This window comes from Plectropomus leopardus, chromosome 2, assembly GCF_008729295.1.
Source record: "Plectropomus leopardus isolate mb chromosome 2, YSFRI_Pleo_2.0, whole genome shotgun sequence".
In the NCBI taxonomy this organism is placed as follows: domain Eukaryota; kingdom Metazoa; phylum Chordata; class Actinopteri; order Perciformes; family Serranidae; genus Plectropomus; species Plectropomus leopardus.
In genome coordinates this window covers 13,529,446-13,549,844 of record NC_056464.1, presented here as the reverse complement: position 1 = coordinate 13,549,844, position 20,399 = coordinate 13,529,446, and the positions used below count along the sequence as shown (strand labels likewise).

At 40.3% G+C, this 20,399-nt stretch overlaps 1 long non-coding RNA gene across 1 annotated transcript in view; it reads right to left on the bottom strand.

The window, feature by feature from the left end:
- The window catches only part of LOC121948471, an 82,848-nt gene extending 63,904 nt beyond the window's left edge, over positions 1 to 18,944 (bottom strand). The window contains exons 1-2 of the long non-coding RNA XR_006106149.1: positions 18,864 to 18,944; positions 17,819 to 17,943 (exon numbers count right to left, since the gene is read on the bottom strand). This is a non-coding gene — a long non-coding RNA (uncharacterized LOC121948471). The remainder of the gene's footprint in view (positions 1 to 17,818; positions 17,944 to 18,863) is intronic.
- Between the last annotated feature and the right edge of the window lie 1,455 nt (positions 18,945 to 20,399).

Genomic DNA, 20,399 nt, shown 5'->3' with positions numbered 1-20,399 from the left:
ATAGCTATTATTTATTGACTATAAAGGAGCAGTCCTCTGATGTTACACATAAAGGCCAGTTTACTCATCATTGGGAATACTACTCAGCCAGTGGTGAAAAAAGTTGTATAATGTCTTTATTGTTCTTGGAGGAGCTTTCCATTGTCTGAGGAACCTTGTTAATGACATCAGTAATCTTGAGCAAAGAAACACTTTCTTTACATACTGCCAGCATGGGGCTTTAAAGATGAAGACATTTACTAACAGGCAGGGAATGCCTTCTGCAAGATGCTTTTAAGTTGCATTACGGGATTATAGGATCCAGCATATTTAAAGCTGAGCTCATACTTGGGACTAAAAGTAAGGATATCTGCTTCACTGATTTTAACCACTTTTTTGAATCTCTCCTCCAACTTTATTAATGTTATTGAAAATGCTGGATTTTGAGTAATAATAATAAAAAGAGTAGAATAGTCAATGGTGAGACACAAATAATTTTTCTATCCTGTTTGAGTTGTGCAATGGATTATACATGTTTGTCAATTTAAAAGATACATTTGCAAGAAGAGTGGCAGTCTGACATAGTACCACTTTTTTTGTGCGTGAACACTGCTCAGTGAACTACATCTCTCGACTTGAACAATGTATGTCACCTACACCAGCTAGGTAACTTAGTTATGTTTCAAACACAATTACAATGTTATCTTAGCTCATGTGTTGGATCCATTATCAATTGGGAATCAAAAGAATGAGCAAAACCTGCTGCTTGTGTGAGCATATCTCTGTATGAAACATAGACAATTTAACTTCAGCGAGAGCGAAAGCTATGATGTCACTTAAGTGACTTGTGTAGTCGTTCTAGTTACATCTTTCACAGTCTCATATGTGTAATTCAAAGATCAAATCAAACAGGATCAGAAAAAATCATTTGTCTCCCGTGTCTGTCTGTCTGTGTGTGTGTGTATGATGCAGTCATGACACTTTACAGCTGTGTAGACGGAATCTAAATGAAGGCCGCAATCAAAGACGGGTGTGGTCCAAGAAAGGGGACTGGAAGTGGGGGTTAGGAAGCACCGAAGAGGTCATTGCCCCCCAACTTTACGCCCCTGATCCACATTGGTTTAACTTGCAGACTGCTGTGCTGCGTGTCGAGTAATCCCATCACAAGATGTTTTCTAGTTCTTTCTTGCCTCCAGTTTTTGCCCTACCTACAACTTGTTTGCATCTAACTAGAGATACAAATAGACTACTTTGAAGTTTTGGGAAACATGCTTATCTACGATCTTGCCAAGAGTTGTGTGTGTAGATCGATGACACTTTGATATCTGAACACTATAAGTATGGAGCTGGACGAACAAATTTGGCAACATGTAAGAGAAATAGTCTGCATCTGAGCATCTGCATTCATGAGTTTTCTCCATATATGCCAGTGGTACCCACCCAAATTCCTCTTATCAACCACAACATATAGTGAGCGAAACAGGCCACCGACAGTCCTAAAACACTAGAAAGTACAACCTTTTCAAGCCCCATCTTGAAGCTTTTTCTGTCAGACTTCTGGCTGTTTGAGTGTGTTTGGTTTTCCCCTTGGCTCTCCTTTCTCTTGATATCACATGCATTGCACTCCGAGTAGCCCAACCGGCAGTGCCTGTCTATGAAAAATGGATTTCTCCCAGTCCGCATTGCCATGGCGATGCACAGCTTACCCGCCAGTTCTGCCCTTTTAAGGATTTGCATCAAAGTTCCTGCAACGATGGGGAGGTGAGGAGTGTGGGTAGAGAATGATTTCTCCCCTCACTTGGCGTCTATGAAAAAAAGCTTAATTTAATATTTTATAATGATATGATATACAGTAGTGTTCTGGAAGCGATGTAGTTCTGTGTATGCGCATGTGTGTTTGACAGAGAGAGATACTGTAGTTACTACGGGATAGGTATTATCAAACAAACACTCATATAGCAGCACAGTACACAAATATTTAAAACTCAGTGGATGTTATTCACTCAAACAAAAGGGGTAAAAAAAATTTAAAAAATTTAAAAAAAAAAAAAAAAAAACGATGCAGGAGGATGAAAAGGGAAAACTGCAGTAATGTTTCAGAACCTGTCCAAAAGAGGGAGCACTCTGCCACAAGCAACAAAATCTGATTTAACTTGAGGTCAAAAATAGAGTTTTGCAAAACTGGGGCAACATCATCCTGAATTATGCAGATGCTGGGGCAAGTTTCAAGCCAAAGCCAGTCAATAACATTTCATCTGATTTCATCTTGCACCGCTCAAATAAGATCTCAGGCATTCTAAATTTTGCCACATGCTTCAAGAAATGTTGAGGTCTGATGTTTCACTGAAAAAAAACAAAGACCCACAATTCTTTGTGGATATCTGCCATTCTATCAAGACAAGGCTGCGACTTTCTTTTTCATGAGCAACACAAGACACATTGTAAATCGCTGTGAAGTGTGTCGCTGGTGGGTTAAGATGGATTTGCCGAGCCCTTATCTTACCTTTGAACACAGCTCTGATTAAGACAGAGATTTCTGATGGCTTGGATAAACAACCTGAGGTATTGTGGAAATTGTAAACAAGTGTTTGAACAAAAAGTGCAACAAAAAAAAAAAAAAACATCACAAGGTCTCGAATTCTGTTGAGGGTTGAGAAATCGACTGGGTCCTCAAAAATCTCATCTGTGTTTTTGATAATGAAGTTGTCTTTTATTACGCTGAGACAGGGGGAAAGGAGACAAAAAGGAATCAAAAGTAGTTTTGATCAATATTTCAAATGCTTCCATTTTTTAGCGGTGCCTGTATGAAAGAGTTGCTGAGACTGTGTAACTATTTTAGGGTCATGTTTTAATGAGGCGATGGCAAGACAGTGTTGATCAGACACATTAATTGTCACTGTCTGTCTTTGAAGAAGAACATCTGCATATAGCTGTGCACTCCATAAAGTGCAATTTAGCCAACTGTGTTAATAGATAGCATTTTTCACTGCTAATTATTCTGTCCTAATTGTTGTGTCATTTGGGTTATTCAAAGCTTTTTTGGGGGGGAGCATGGGGTGATGATGGTGCATGGTAGGGATGTCAATGGTTAAGAATAGTTTTGATCAGTTATTCATGTCAATCTATAGATTCATTTTGCTATTCTTCAGTTTATTGCACTGCACCCCACTTGGGTCTGGCTGGAACTAGCAAGCTACTGACACTGCTAATTTAGCGATAAGCTCTAGCAGTGACACCCTGACTCAGTGTTGATGTGGAAACATTGTGCCCACCCTCCAGTCACTCCCAAACAGCAACCTCTGAGGCTACATGGAAAATTAAACCAATGGGAAAGTACCAAAAACTGTAGTTCATCAAATGGCCACTTGAGGGGGAGAGTTATAACTCAACCATTAACATTTTATTGAGGCCAAAAGTTATGCATATTTAAGGACGGGGCTGCTTAAATGACATGGCTGTCATTTAACCCCCTCAACTCCTCCACATATCCACCCTCTTGTCCAAACATGGTCTTTTTTGGCTCCAAAAAAAAAAAAAAAAGCCAAATATGGCGAAGGCCAAAATGGCAAACCTGAAGCTTCAAAACAGAAATTCACAAACACCTGGGTGACGTCACACTGCATCCATTATTTATACATTTTATGGTCACTCCTTAGCCCGCCTCAGTGAGTAAGAAGCTCAGATTTGAGCAGTAAGACCCCTTCAGCACTATTAACTTTTTTATCACTGTTAGCTCTGTTACCACCATTAGCTAAAAGGGATCTGGAATCAAAATTACTTCACTTACTCACCAGGGTGACCAGAGAATGGGCATAATGTCCTGCTGCTGGATGGCGTTACCAGCTGTTATCACAGAATGACCGGCACCACTAGCAAGCTAATGTTAGCTCCCACCTGACCCAGGTGTGCGTAGTACTGAGCAGTCGAGGAGCCAGTGGAGACCAAAGGCTGGGTGATGGGCATGCTTCCACATGTTGAAGCACCTGGCTGTTTGTTAGTAAAGCCAACAGAAAATAAATGTCAAGACATCTACATCACAAAACATTCAAATTTTACAACCTCTATATAGAAAGATGCACTAAAACTCACAGAGGCAAAGGATCACTGGACTAAAAGAAAAGGCCGTTTTGTATTTCATGACAGTTTTTCCTAAGAATTAAGCACGTAGTTACAGGTTAATGGGTGTTAGCCTATTGAAAGTGAAGTTAGCCAAAACTGACATCCCTAGCATATCACTTTCCATTTACTTGACAGTCTGCTCTCTTCCATACACTTTACATTCAGGAGGGAGTGCAGTGATCTCCATGGACTGTATATGAACTCAATATATTATATAAACAGAGACAGCATCTACATCTTACGGGCTCGTAAAAGTCTACAACAATCCCTCCTTCCCTTCCTCTCTTGGATGCAGATGTAGATGGAAATGAGCACAATGATGCAGTCCAACAGTCTGTCACCTGCTCAGCCAGCCAGTTAGTCCTCCTGCAGCACCTCTGGGTGCCTAGAACTGGACTCCCAGGACTGATACCAAGCTAAGGACGTGGTCACCGGTGTGAGCACTCTCTCCGTCTGTTCCCTTCCACACCTCATTTCTCCTCTTTCATCTTGCTATTGTGTTTGTCTTTTTATGCAAAGCTTATCCCTCCCTCCCTCTCTGCATCCCTCCACCGCTGTCCTAGCGCATTGTTTCTCTCCTCTGTCCCACATCACTCCTGCCTTCCCCTACATCTTCCCTCCTCCCCATCCTTCTCTCTTTCCCTCTTGCATCTGTTTGGTGTATTCCCAAGGGCCGTGAGGGGCCAGAAGGGTCCATGAATAAGTCATTAACACTAGCCCCTCAGACTCTGTGATCATCTCCAACCTGTTCAAAAACATGGTTCCCCGCCACCTCTCTCTCTCCCTCTGCATCACTCTTTCCGCATCCATAAGCAATGAAAATATAAATAAATAAAGCATTAGGAGCTCTGTGTGGGTGTGCATGTGTGCTTTGTGTGTGTGTATTCCCACTTCAAGTTCATTCAGTTCAGTTCAGACGTTCATTGGCCAGGTGAGCTGACATTCCTATTGGTTAAGGACGACTTTGACTTTGCCAACAAGCTGCAAATTAAACATTGGTTCTCAAAATCACTGCTAACACATGTTTGAGATGAGTACTGAGTGTCAAACTTAAAAAAAACTACGTCAAGTTATAGCAAGAAAGAAATAGGAATTTTCATTATCCAACCTACTTTTCTGAGAATTCAGTGGTCTGGATTGGGCTAAAGCCGCTATTGAAAATAATTTAGGTTTATGCTTGATGTCCTTTCTACATTCTTACAAATTAATTTCAAACTTATCTGGTTGCACAATTACAACTAATCAAGACTTAAGTAATGTGTGAATTAACATCTGGGAAGCATCTGTTGCAAACAATAGAGTCTGGTTAAACAGAAGGTAACCGTGGCATCACAAGAGGTAGCTTGTAATTCACAATTTTCGCTCCACAAACAATTTATTAAACTGCAAATCCTTTGTAAAAAGTTTCACAATATAGATTTACTTGTTTTATTCATGCATGTCTGGATATGTTAGTTAAAATCTTCCCAGTTTGCAATGTTGCTAAATAGCATTTTATGAAATGTTGGTTCACATGTGCCAAACATATTCCATATTATCTCTTTTGTTTTTCACTCTAGACATAAAGTAATATATGTAGTATCTAGCTACAAATAGTAGCAAGCTAATGTTAGCATCAACTAGGTAAGTTAGTTATGCAACAACTGACAATTACAACTTTGCTCCTTTTAAACACTGCCCCCAATGACTTAAGTTCATCAAGACTTTTCTGGGTTTTTCGATGGCATGGAGGTACATGAGAAAACAAAGTTTTCCTCTTGATTCAATATAACATGGGGGGAGTAATTAATATACAAATGGTTATTCTTAAGCACATCTGATTCAGTTATAACACCCAGCTGTTGATGAAGAGAAAGTGAATCATTTTTACACATCACACAACTTAACGGTTGGTGCCTATGATTAAAAATCTGTAGACTCAAAACAAGCAAGGAATCCCTTACATGTCCTCTCTTTATTCAATAACAAATACATTTTATCATCGGGTTGGACTGAATTGAATAAAATGAATACTGGCAGAGGAAGACAGTGAGTGAGATTCATTGCTTCTATTGGAAGTTTTGGTACTACACAACTATCACTCAGACCTGCTGGTGTAAAAAAACTTTTTACTGTTTCATTGCACGTTAAAATATGTCTTGAACCTGTGACTTTCTGCTTAACAGTGTATCTGAGTAAGTGATAAGTGAAATATGTGCCCAAAGCACAGTCTCTCTGCACAACACTTAGGGACCAAAGCACTGACTCATTCATGACCTAAAATGTGATGGTGGAGCGTTCACCTGAAACAACCCCCAAAAACAGTGTTTCTCACAGGCAGCAGTAGGCTGGAAAGTTCCTAGAAGTTATTGCTGATTACGAATTAAAAAAACAGGTCGATGGGCAGTTCGTAAGGTCAGCCAAAACCAAAAGCTTGTAGTATGATGAGAATTCTAGATGTATTCAATCAATAAAAACACAGTTAATTAGTCTTCGGCTAATGAAAGAAACTAAACCTTTGAATTTCAATGTGTTGCATTGTAAATAGAAGCAAAGAGAAAAAATGTCTGCCTCTATGTGACCTCAAACTTTTGTTCTGACTACCCATGTAGTGGAGTCTGGCGGTTTTACAGAGAAATGAACATGTATAATGTGTGTAGCATGTTTTCAATGAGGTGACAGGAGACAAAATGGACAAAAATAAAGGAAGAGTTTTTAAAAAACTTTTAAAAAACTCTTTTGGTAAGTAAGTAATTTTGGTGAATTGGATGGATGCCCCATGCAGCTACACAACCTCTGCAGATAAATCAGTCCCTACAGGATCTGCAAATTCAAACAGTTCCAGTGTAATTTGCATGAGCTTGCTACTGTGTCCAGTCTTCATATTAGGCAAGACATGGTCATATCAAGGAAAAACATTCAACGTCTGTCTGCACAGACTGCTGGCTGCTACAGAAATGCCTACAAACTGCATAGTTTCTACAAAAAAAAAACACCTTCAGTTTGTGCACTAAAAGTTTTAAAGATTAATGTTTACTCTTTTTGAAATATATTGGGGTAAATATTGTGATTACTACAGGGTTAAAACTGAAATCCTTGAAGGGCTGATGAATGAAGAAGGTGGAATAAAGGTCACATGTGTGACAATTATGCTCTGTAAATATGATTTATAGGTTGAAATTCAATCAAATTTCCACAGCAGTCACAGGGCCTCTTTGGCTCATGTTGGCGGGTCACCCCATGAATTATGGATTTCTCCCCCATTTGTTAGCTATTGGACGGTGTTAAATATGAATTTGCATTACATGTTTAAAGGATAGAAAGGTGAGAGGGATGGCAAATCGTGGTGGAATTCCCAAGAGATGCATTCTGTAGCTTTTTCATGCCCCATACATTATTTGTTATTTCTATTAACAATAACACAGTTCATTTCTGAAATAATCTGTATGGAGACATATTTCATATAGGCCTTAAAGCTCATCTGGAACAATACCATTAATGTTACAGCAATATGTGAAGATAGCAATCACACACAGTTTTAACTTTTTTGAAAGTTCACCTTTTTAGAATAAATATTTTTAATTAATTAATTAAAAGAGAACATTTTCTCTCTCCTCTAGATGGGGCGAGGGTGAGCCAGGACATTTGACAGCCGTAGAACAGGGCGGGGTCAGGTATCTGACTGAGGGACTCAGCGGACCTCAGCGTATTTGTGAGAACAGGATAATGAACCTGGATCTATCAGGTGAGGGACAATCTCAGACTACCCGAGGCTCTCCTGCTGCTCCCGGTGGGGTGCTCATATATCAGATAAGCCTGCTCATCACAAGTTTCACAAGGTGCATCTCCTCCAACAGAGCTCACCTTGTTTTTATAGCTGCTGCCTTTGTGTTTGTTCATCCACGCATGAAATTGTGCATATTATCAAAGCCTCCTTTGTTATGCATGATGTTAACAACTTTATCAAAGCATTCTGATAATCAAATTAAGATTATGATTACATTATTGTATGCATATAACATGGATTTATAATTTTAATCAATGTCAGGTGGCTCTGACATTAGCTCTCTCACCTCAAAGCAAAAAAGATCCCAGGTCTAATTAACAGCACAGTCATTAATGTGTGCAAAACTTGCTGCTGAAGTTTGTGTTTGCATTTAAATAACTTCAAAAAAGAAGAGGAAAAGTATATCATAGATCTGCGAGCAAGATTTAAAAACAGGCTCCTCTATATTCTATATGTTTGGTGAGGGCAAGAACAGACTTTATCCATTGTGAATGAAAAGATCTATTGGCAGTTGTATAAAACGCTGTTATTGTGCAAGAGGCCCCCAAAAAATGTCTTCCACTACACCCATGTGAACACATGTCTAAGTGAGGAAAGGCCAAGGCAATAAATTGCATTTTTCAGATTTTTTTTTTGCTTTTTTGTTGGTGATAGGACAGCTATAGAATGAAAGGGGGAGAAAGAGGGGAAGAAATACAGCACAGAGCCCAGGCTGGAATCAAACCTGCAGCCTCTGCGGCGAGGACATAGCCTCTGTATGTGGGGCGCCCGCTCAACCAACTGAACCACCAGACACCCCACATTTTTCAGATTTAAAGTCTGGGTTAAGGAAGATCTGAGACTTACATCTTAACAGGTTATACGTGTTAGAAAACACAGGATTTTTGGGTGAGGCTAAAATCTTGACATAATGGAGCTACCTTTAGCATAACCCCTGCACCTACACAATATAAGAGCTAGAGCTGTTGATTTGAACCACTGAACTGTAAAGTTCAGTAGCTTGCCATGTCTCCCTCATTTTCCCGCAAATGCATCCTCCCTGGATATCTGAATTTGCAAAAAAGACTCAGTTGCCCCATTTAAGGAAAAGGAAAAGAAGAAGAGGTGGATTCATTTTGTGAAAAGCTATGTTTATGGAGAGCCGAGGATCACCAACAACACTCGCCTATGCAGTGAACATTTTAACACGGCGTAGCTTCACAAACTTCCGGAGACAACTCAGATTCATGGATAATAAAAAATGTGTTTTGCATTGTAGCTGAATGCAGAAAGGGTTGGCAATAAGATGGGCCTGGTGGTTAAAGCTTAGGCACCAGAGCTACTCCGTTATGGTTAGGAAAAGATTGCGGATATCACGAAGACATCTGATGTTGTCCAGGGTTTGTTGGACACTTCCACCCTGCTCTCCCACCCCAAACGAACTTGCACAGTCTTTCAACTACATCTGTTGCCTCTTATAACGCCACAGATGGGTTTACATTGAAGTTGGTGGAAAGCACAGTGCTAAATAGTGTCCCCAACATTACTGTAACAAGGGACACTGGGACACTGCCCAAGGGGTGTGTTTTGAAATTTCTGACACCAAGAGTGAGACCACGCTTGTTGCCTAACTTCCCACAAATGCTACACATTTTTTCTCTTAGTCCTTTTATTTCATCCTGAATTTCCTTGGTGACAACGCAGCTGTGGTGACACCTTAATTTAGACACTTAAATGGGGCAAGAACATGCACTCCTCTGATCAGTAAAAACATCACAGAAAACATATGAAAAGTAATTTCCATTTTTGTCCTTTCTACTCTCCTCCGCCATGTGGCTCTAAAGCTTTTAACCTTCCTCGTTTCACCTCTCCCTTTCAACTTGATTCTGACATGACCTCTCTTCTGTGCCTCATTCAGTCTGTCATGACTCTGTGTTTTTGGTCTCTTAACTCACGTCTACCTGTTAAAAAATTAACTCTTGTATTATATAACACTGACAAGTAATGGGATGCTGCAAAACAGCGCACACTCTGCTGTGGAGGGTGAATAATGACATCACTTACCCATTTTCAACCTCCTCTCTCTCTCACGCACACAAACAAACACACACACACACACACACACACACACACACACACACACAGGAAATGGAGCTTGTGGTTTATTGCAGATGATGTCTTTGACATTTTAAAGTGAAGTAAAGCACTTTTCAATTCTCCAATCATGTCTTCTGTGTTTCTTTCAACAAATCACAGCAAACTGCATTTACAAATTTCATTTAAATCTTAAGCAGGATAAAAAGCATCCACATTTACTTTAGATTTCTAGCAATAGCCTTGACTTTCTGTGGCCCCAAACGGCAGAATGACCCAGGTTACTACAAAAACACTGCACGCTGGCAAATAATTCACCAGTTTTTGAGAACCCCACAAATAATGGAATCTCAAATATACATCATTCCTCTTACTCAGAGGAGCAAAATGGTCCTTATCTCTATGCAGCAACCTATCTGTTAAGGGAATTACAGAAACAACATGTGACTTTTGTACATTTAAAACTCAGTAAGCCTAATTTGCAATTCTGTGGTCCCAAGTGGCAGCGAGAGATAACAGTTTCTCAAAAGTTTGAATGGCTTCATTACTCAGAAATGATGTAATATGGTGTTGTTAAACTCTCTGAACTAAATTCCCTCCTTTTTTACAGTCTGATAAGACTGGCTACAAAAATAAATAGCATGGCAGAAGTTTTAGTTGTTAGTGGGTCCAGCCATATATAAACTGAGAACCAAATATCCAATGTTGGGATGATTGTGAAGTTTTCATTCATCACTTGGAACCTGAAACACACGATTTCTCACCAGTGAGTAGTATAAAATCATATTTTATTAGGAGGCATTATTATTCAATAGATGTAGATGCATAAAAACAAATCTTTCACTGTCACATCACTTTCTTGTGCTGAGCTTTTACAAGGATTCAAACCTTTGAACCCCGAGCAAATTTGGTTTGAATTCTTTCAGAAACATGGGATGAAAGGCAATAAGCAACTTGTCACGAAATCTCCCACAAATTGAAAGAAATTAGTTGGTTTTAAAAAAATATTTTAAAAGATAAAAATGTCTGGAAAACCATATTTGTAAGTATATTATACATTTAAGTTAAGTTTTTTTTTGTTGTTTCTAATTTTCAGTTAATTTTCATGTACTTTTTGCTAATTTCTTGCAGATTTTGTGTCATTTCTTCTTAAGTTGCTAATTGCCTTCTTATCATGTTTTTAAAAGAAAACAAACCAACTTGCTCAGGTTTCAAAGGGTTAAGCCATTTTTAAAAACAATTCTGCCCTTTATGGGTAAGAAATATAGATTGGCCAACACTAGTGAAATGTGTGACATATGTTGTGTATTAGTTAGCACTCTAGTGGCTGCATTTTGGAACAACAGGAGCCAAGACACAGAGGAGCGACTCAGATTGGTGAACTTTCCATTACAATAGTCAAGACAGGAGGAGACACAAACACTAATCATTTTTTTTCCCAATCTTGAAAGGGTAACACAGCTTCGTTTATCAATGCTTTTTAGTTAAAGATAATAGAACTGGACCATTTGTACGCTAATGTTTCCAAAAATACAGCACAGGGGCTCTGGAAGGTGGATGCTGAGGATGCTGCAGAACCACCTATTGACAAAGCTTGTAACAACACAATCTGTAAATAGTTGTCAATTTTACCATAACTAACAGCTAGCTGAACATTTGTTTTCACTTTTAAACAGAATATGATGGACTGCCTGTAATGTATGGGAAAAGAAGATGTTACAATGTGCAATTCTTAATTCATTCCTCTGACCTGATGTGATAACGTCATCGTGTCAGGTCAAACTTTAACCATCAGGACCAGCTCATTTGTTTACTAAAACCTAGGGCGAGACATGCAAAAGTGGGAGAAAATCAAAAGTGCCAGCAGGGTCGACAGGCTGAAAATGACCAGATAATTTCCTAGGCAGTTTTGAATCTGCTTTTTAGAATTTTTAGAAGCATAAAATTCAGATTCAAAATTCAGACAGATGAAACTTCCACTACTAGGGCAAAGCCATCAGAATGAAGTTTTATGGCAGCTAATGATGGAGTGAATGTCCTGCAGATATATAATTTGCACAGGACACCCGAGTGGCTTCAGAGATAAGAGAGACAACTTGACATGTGACACCAACAAAAATGAAATAATAATAAAACTTGGCAGATGCAGTCCGATGAGGAGGGAGCACACATTCTTTGGACTAACAGCTGATATTACCACCACATAGGTGCATGCGGTCACCTGCTCAATTCATGGGTTAGATTACTCAACGAGGGGTGTTTTCACATGGAGTGTATTGCTCGCTGCAGCTTAAATGCACTCTTGAGACAAGCTAGTTGCATATTGCAGGGTTCTTTCAGGACACAGTCATAGCAGATGAGGCCTAATGCATGGGGAGTGGATGAGCAGCTGTGTGCCATACAGGACAGAGGAGGAGGATCGCGAGAGGACGGTGGGAGGATAAAGGGAGGGGAAGCAGGTGGGGCGGACGGGGTGGAGAAGGAGACGTTTGCCAGGAAGGCTGGCTTGGCTCTACATTGGAGGGAACAGAAGGAAGAAAGAAAGTCTCTCAGGCATTCCTCATTTCTCTCTACCAATTTATCAGTCTCTGCCTTTTCCTCTCCCCCGTTTTCACACCACATCTGGACTCACTCTGTTTTTTTTTCTTTTTAACACCACTGTTGGATTCCTCACATTGCCTCTCTTTCTCCTTCCTGTCCAGGCTCTATATGTCCTCTAGTCTTTTATGCTTTTCTTTTATTGCTTTCATGGTTCTGTATCTCTCCTCGGCACCTTCTTTCCACTTTTGCCTCTTTGTGTGTCTTAACCATCTTCTGGATGCTCCATCTTTTCACAGCGAAAGAGCTTGGCGCGAGATCTGTGCCAGTGCAGTCTAGATTGTGCCACCCTATCGAGAGAGTGGGTGTCAAACACAGACATTGCCACAGCTTGCCAGGGAGATGGCACCACACTGAAGCCAATGGCTGCAGAGAAACATGAATATATGTCTGCTGCCACCCACTCATCCAGGACCTGATCCCTTTGGTTCCCTGGAAGCTGAAGGAATACCTCCAATTCAAATAAAACCTCCTGAAGCTCTGTCCTTTTTCTGCCACAATAACATAGCAGCAGTTCTGCAGCTAACACCTTTCAGTCCTAAGCCCCTCCCATCATGTAACCACGGGCATATACACACGCTTCATACAGTAACCCAGTGTTTCCCATACATTGCTTTATTTCATCGTAGAGCTGCATGCAGCACATTCGCTCAGCTCTTCCTTTCTCCACTCTCTGTCTATCAGACCACAAATAATGAGGAGAATTTGCTCGCTAGCCACCACACAGTCTCACTCCTCGCTGCTGTGGACTGAATTTGCGGGAGGACAGCTGGCAGCAGCTCAGGAGACGGACCTTCAGTCGGCAGCTTTAGTGGCTCTAATTCAGCTAGTTCAAACCTCCAAGTGCTGGGTGTAATGGCAGCAACAGAAAGTTTGCTAGTTTGGCAGAGAGTCAGAGCTGTCTGGTCTCCTGATCTGGTGTTTTCACTGGCTGGATTCAGGTAGCTGAGGCTGCTGACTGGGAGTCCATTTCCTGTGCTACTTCCCGTTCTCCTCCCGCTAAAGTGGTCTGTGTTGTGGCAGGAAGTGAGGCTGAAGACACCATTAAGGACTCATCTAAATAGCTAAATTTCTGTATGAACAAACTTGAAGCTGCAGTCATGAGCCTTTAGCTCTGGTTAGCAGAAGGCTGAACTATTAGCAACATTTTTTTTCCATCTCTGAAATACCAATACTGACAGGTGTTTTATTTTGTTTATTGTCAGACTTTCTTTCAGACTCTGTCTTCTTTTTTTGGGGGGAGGTTGCATTGCAGCTTTCTCTACAGGAATTCCTGCCATTAAATAAGGCTTCCATCAAAGGGATGCACACACACATCTGCACATTTGCTCTAACAGTGCTACACCAGTGGGATCAGAACGTGTTGGTATCAGCACATACACTGACTGATAATGTACATGTAAAACTGCAGTATCGAAAGGACAAAGTTGTGTTTGAGGATATTTAGAAAAGGTCACACGATTACATAGTTTATCCACAAAAGAACGCTGATAAATTTATTTTTTTGTATTTATTTTGGTCACAAAATAGTCTAAAAAATAATTTAAGTAAAAGATTTGTTCACCTATGCTTTGTATTTGTGTAAGAAAAATTAACGTTGGCTGATAAATTGTCACTTCATATTTAAAACTCTCCAATTTCAATACTGCTATTGGTAAAAGTAAAAATCCAATATCATTCAGGCCATTGCTTTTACAGACTGAAACCCTCTGAGCCTGCTAGTAATTTATCCAATTGCAGCTGCTATTGTTTGCAAAGAGGCAAGTTGCAAACTTTTCAGAGCCAGCTTTTCAAGCCTACAGGCAGTGAGTATTTGTTACTTTAAAGACTGATTCATTGGAATATTCCTTTAAATCATCTCCAATACCTCTGCTCGTCTGCTACCTGTGTGCAGAGCTGCTGTTCGCAGCGTTTTATTCATAGCTCGCTTTTTTGATTCTATATCAAGCCTTATTGTGGCAAGCAACCAGAGAGCTTGCTCACAAACATGAACACTGCCAGAAACACTCCAGGTAATTCAAAGTAAAAAAATACAGACATTAGTTCCCCTATTAACAGGAAAAATTCACAACACGTTTAAAACACAAAGGCAACCTGCTAAATGTCAGTGCTGCAGTTCCGGAATTTGTGTGACAACAAATGAGCAAATGAGGAGAAACTTTGTGAAACAGAGAAAAGACAGAATGCGTAAGAGGTGTGAAAGATTAAAAAACAGATGACGTGAATGACAAGGGAGAGGTGAGAGATTTAAGACATTAGATGGGTGAGAAATAGTGGGGGGGGACTTGAGACATACGCCAACACATGAACACAGTTAATTCTGGAAACACAGAGAGGAAAATGATGCAATAAGACAAAGGATTTTGAAGCTGAAGGTACGGCTGATGCACATCATGTGAACTCTGTTCGTTGTGAAAAGGCTTTTAGTAACACTGATGAACAAATTTTGAAACAAATCAGACGATTTAAGTCAAGCAAATGATGTCATGTCTTTTAAGTTATGATGGAGGTGACCGTAAAGTCAATACTGCTTTGAAAAAAGGCAAATAAAGCGCTGGGAGTCAAAGTCAGTGGCAAAACACCTAGCAACATGCTCCACTACAAGAGATGTCACAAGAACCACATTTTGCCATGATGACACACACAGACTCACAAGTAGAAAACAAAACCAGCCATCAGGACATTGTCGCTGCTGGTAAAAGATACATGAACCGTACCATATTCAGAAAAAAAAAGGATGCCATGATGAATGATTATTTTATCTCACAACCATTTGCAGAAGCTTCGAGGCAACAGGTTTCAAAAGATAAACACACCATCACAACAATCATCAGCGCAAAGACAAGACAGCTGCCGTTAGTATTGTAATTTCCACCCCGAGGTCTCTCCAGCGACCCAGAATGAAAGTCTTATCCCATCTGAACAGAAATCACAAACGCTGGGTGTACACTCCAACACACACACAAAAGAACACAGCGAACACCCCAACACAGACACACCAGAAGGGACCCCTCCTGACCTCCTCAATCCCAGTGGAAGCACCCTGAGATCAGCAGCGCGACCACAGGGTGGCGAGTGGCCCGAGCCGGTGTGACGACCCTGCTCTGACAGAGTGTCAATACAAAGCAATTTACAAGCGCATGAAAAATCGACCCTCGATAACAGGCAATTTCTCTGCTCTGCTGCCTCAAGAGGCGTGACCCGCCCGCGAAAGTGAGGGAGGAAAAGAGGGGGGAGGAAAGAAGACAAAGAGGACGAGGAAGAGGAAGAGGAGGAGGAGGAGGAGAGGGGTGATTATGGTCCAGTGGATGTGATTACAGCCCACTGTGCTGTAAAGGGGGGGGTCAAAAAAATTGGACAGTAATAGGGCAGGGAAGGGAATTGGTGCAAACGATTGTAATAGTGATGTGAGGAGCGGAGAAATCACTGTGATGAATGTGATGGTTGGATTCCACTTGTGGGAGAAACAGAGATGGAGGGATGAGGGAGAAGTGAGTTTTAAAGCTCAGAATTATGCAGGTCTGACAAAAGGAAGAAGAAGAAGAAATCAGCATATGTGAAGACAGAAAAAGAGTTAGGACAAAGTAGAGAAAGAGGGAAGGAAGGTGGATTGAGGAGAGGTAGGGAGGGGCAGAGTTGTTGTTGTTGTTGATGAAATGTGGATTGAGTGTGTGTTTGCCTGTGTGGACTAGAGGCCACAGGTGAGGACAGAGATAATGACCTCATTCCTCTTCTCTTTTGCCCAGACACTTTCTTCCACACCACTCTATTCATCAAGCCCCTCTATCCATCTCTCCATCCCTTGCTTCCTCTCTTTCCTCTAATTCTCCCTCCTCTCTGTCGAAGAAGCCAGGGGTCACACCTTCATCCAAACAGACAGGAACCCACACAAAGGAGGATGTAGCGCTATGTGTCTGTGAAATGTGTGTGTCTTTCTTGTCACAAAAAACACACACACACATACGCAGCGTGGAGGCAGATGTCATGGACTTAAAGAGAAAACGAATTTCTATTAAAACAACACTTCATCATGAGTTCAGCTGTGTCGGAATCAAAAGCTCGCCTCTGTCATTCAGCGACAGGAGGGGTCGTGTAAAATTAACCACCGCCAGCCTAAATAAAGGTTTTGGACAAAGGTAAATGACTTTTAAACTTTTTTAAAGTTTCTTTTTCAACTAAAATAAATGAGGTTCCTCAGTAGAGGAGCTGTTGTCATATTAATTCCAGGTTTCTTTGTTATGCTCTTCTTTACATTGAAAGACTTTAAGATTGGTTGTGAGCGCTGCATTAATATAGTGTGTGTGTATGAGATCGATTGTGTATTTTTATGCATACACTTATACAAGTGTGGACTACATGTGCTGACATGATGTAAATTGATACAATTCGTTCTATTTAAACTCAGCATGACCTATGACTTGATTCAATTTCAGCCTAAATCTAATACTTAACTTGAGCTGGATCAGTGCTGCATTCAGTGGGTTTATTTTTAATTTAAGCGTCTAACAACATCATGTGGCTTGTGTCCTTTTTTCTCTCCTTGCTCATTTCTGGCACTACGCTCTAAACGGTCAAATCAGGACCCTCCACCTCCTGCTCTGGGGACACATATCCTCTCTTTCTCCCGCTTCCTGTGTTTGAACAAAGGACAAAGTAGAAAAAGAAAGAAGGAAGGTGGATTGGGGAGAAGTAGGGAGGGGCAGAGGTTTTGTTGTTGTTGATGAAATGTGGATTTTGTGTGTGCTGACTGGAGGCCACAGGTGTTTGATCAAAGAATTGACATATGGCGTCATGGTGCCTCAGTGCTTAGCACTAACACCTCACAGCAACTTGGATCAATAAAATGATTATTGCCATTAAAATTATTTGCTGTTAATTTCATCAACAAACCATTTTCCCCTTTAAAAATCAGACTACAATTAAATAAAATGAGACAAAACTCAGACCATTCGATAAAAGCCACATACGCCGAATAAAGAGCTGTTGACACCACGGCGGATGCAACCATCATTATAAACATACATGCATTAAATTGGCTGCAGCTTCTTATAGATTCAACAGTGAATTAAACTTCAACAAAGCAGACAAGATGGACATGTACAATAAAAACAATATAAAATGGCTGCAGCAACAAACACACATATTAGGCCTGCAGCCATACAAAGACTGTGCAGATTTGACACACCACATAAGAACACACAAAACACAGCACTACTAAGCAATGCAGTGGATGTTGAAGTTCTCATCTGGAGAGTGAGAAAGTAAGTGTGTTGTTGTACTCACCAGTCTGGGGGTCGTTTTGAGAGATTTAAGCACGGCAAAGTCCTCCTCACTCTTCTCTGGCTGAAACTTCTCTACCTCTGTCTCAGTATGACCAGCCCACTCAGCCTCTCAGTCCAACTGTGCTCCTGAAATGCAAAAGGTTTTGAGCTGAATGAGGCTTTGCATTCACACACATCAGTGAAGGCAAAAGATCCTCATTACACAAAGGCATCACTGCTAGCAGATCACAATTAGCATTTTAGCATTTAGCATGTTAGCCTGAGCCAGCATTTAGCATGTTAGCCTGAGCCAGCATTAGCATGTTAACCTGACCCATCATTAGCATGTTAACCTGACCCATCATTAGCATGTTAACCTGACCCAGCATTCAGCATGTTAACCTGACCCATCATTAGCATGTTAACCTGACCCAGCATTTAGCATGTTAGCCTGAGCCAGCATTTAGCATGTTAACCTGACCCACCATTAGCATGTTAACCTGACCCAGCATTTAGCATGTTAGCCTGAGCCAGCATTTAGCATGTTAACCTGACCCACCATTAGCATGTTAACCTGACCCATCATTAGCATGTTAACCTGACCCAGCATTTAGCATGTTAGCCTGAACCAGCATTTAGCATGTTAGCCTGAGCCAGCATTTAGCATGTTAGCCTGACCCATCATTAGCATGTTAAACTGACCCATCATTAGCATGTTAAACTGACCCATCATTAGCATGTTAACCTGACATAGCATTTAGCATGTTAGCTTGACCCAGCATTTGGCATGTTAGCCTAACCACATGGACAGCCTGTCTCAGACATTGTGGATGGGTAGTGGGCAGGCTGAATGTACTGTAAAGACCCATGGATGTGGTTTAAGTCTAAGGTTAAAATGCTGAGCAGTTTCATTGTCTTTTTTTGAATGAGTTGTTTTTAATTTTATTGTTTTTTTTGTTTGTTTTTGTCTTTGCTGTTGTTTGTGTGTGTCATATAACAAACCAACAAAAATAGAGTGTGATGATGAAAGTAAATCAAATATGAAATATGGAAGGACATGTACTTACAGGGTGCACATAACATGGCTGGGGTCAAAAGAAAAGAGCAAAGCAGGGAAGCTGCAAATGCAGCCTCTCAGGAAGCTGAAATGTTTGAATGAGAAAGGGGTGGGGCCTTTCAGGCAGGAGTGTTTGTGCTCTACTTCCTGACTCAGGTGTGGTCATGTGATCTCCTTAAAGGGGACACTTGACAATGGGTGTTTGGTTTGCCTACCTTAGTATGTTCACAGGGTGGTGCATTAAATCAGTCATTTAGATAATGTAGAAAAATGTAAGCTAATGTTAATTATGGGAGGTTTTGCATGTAATGTTATCAGTCTATTTTGTGTTTGCTAAATATTCACAGAAAGGTTCCCTAAAGGAAATGTTTAGTTTTATTATCTGAAGTTTTAGTGGCTAGTCTCAAGCCAAACCCAGACAACAAACTGTATTTTAGAAAATAAGTAAATATGGCTTCTGCTCTACAGTAGAGAGCACAGATTCTCCTGAGAATTGTTTATTTATTTATTCATTTGTATTACATCATTTAAGTAATTTCTCAAAAATGTTATTTGTGAATTATTGTAAGCTGGCCCTAGTATACTGAGAACATGGGTGGGCTGATTCTGTTGTACAGTGCACTACATTTACATTATGCAATTAAAACCACTTGTAGAAATGAAATGTAGAATAAAAGTATTGTGCATTTTTTAACTGGTTTGTGTATGTGCATGTGTGTGTTTATGCATAATAATCTACATCTGACTCTTCCTCAATAATTTTCAACAATATGTTTCCTATCTCACGCGTTGCTCTGATTCCTGAAGTATAGAAAATGGTAAAAATATGTGAAGAAGCAAGTCTCGCTGTCCTCAACCAAGGACATAAGTTAAAATGATTATTTTAAAAGGCTTAAATATAACATATACTTCTGAAAATCTTACTATAATATAATTAAGACTAAAACAACTCTATTAACAGAAACTATACATCCTTATACATTTGATTACTTCCTAACTGGCTTAAAACATGCTTGCTGCAACTCTCTTCATTTTAAAAAGCCAAGAGATATGTTCTGCTGGTCTCATGTGCGTCACATCACTATGAATCACAGGATGTGCTTTTCACAGTTCACCAGGACTCAAATAGACTGCATGCATGGTATTTAAAATAAAGGCCTCAGTGCCATGACCAACACAGAGAGAAAATATAAATTGCTGGACTGCAGGAGGAGGTATGTGCAATAAAAGAATGACAGTAAGTGGGCATCTCTAATGACATCTGTATTTTTTGAGGACAAGCTGTTGTATTGCAGATATTGGTGAAATGTAAGGAGTACTGCCTGATACTGACAAAACCTAGACTAGAGACACGTAACAAAGTCAAGTCATCAGATGCCAAAATTGCAGTCTCCTTTCAAACACCCATTCTCTTGTTTTATCAGTAAGGAACAGCTACCTTCTGAGCTGTTCTGTAAAACAAGTCCCTCACACAAACTCACCAGGAGTTAGCCCATCATTGTGCATATCAGAGTTCAATGCTGTGATAACAAGCTGTGGGACTTAT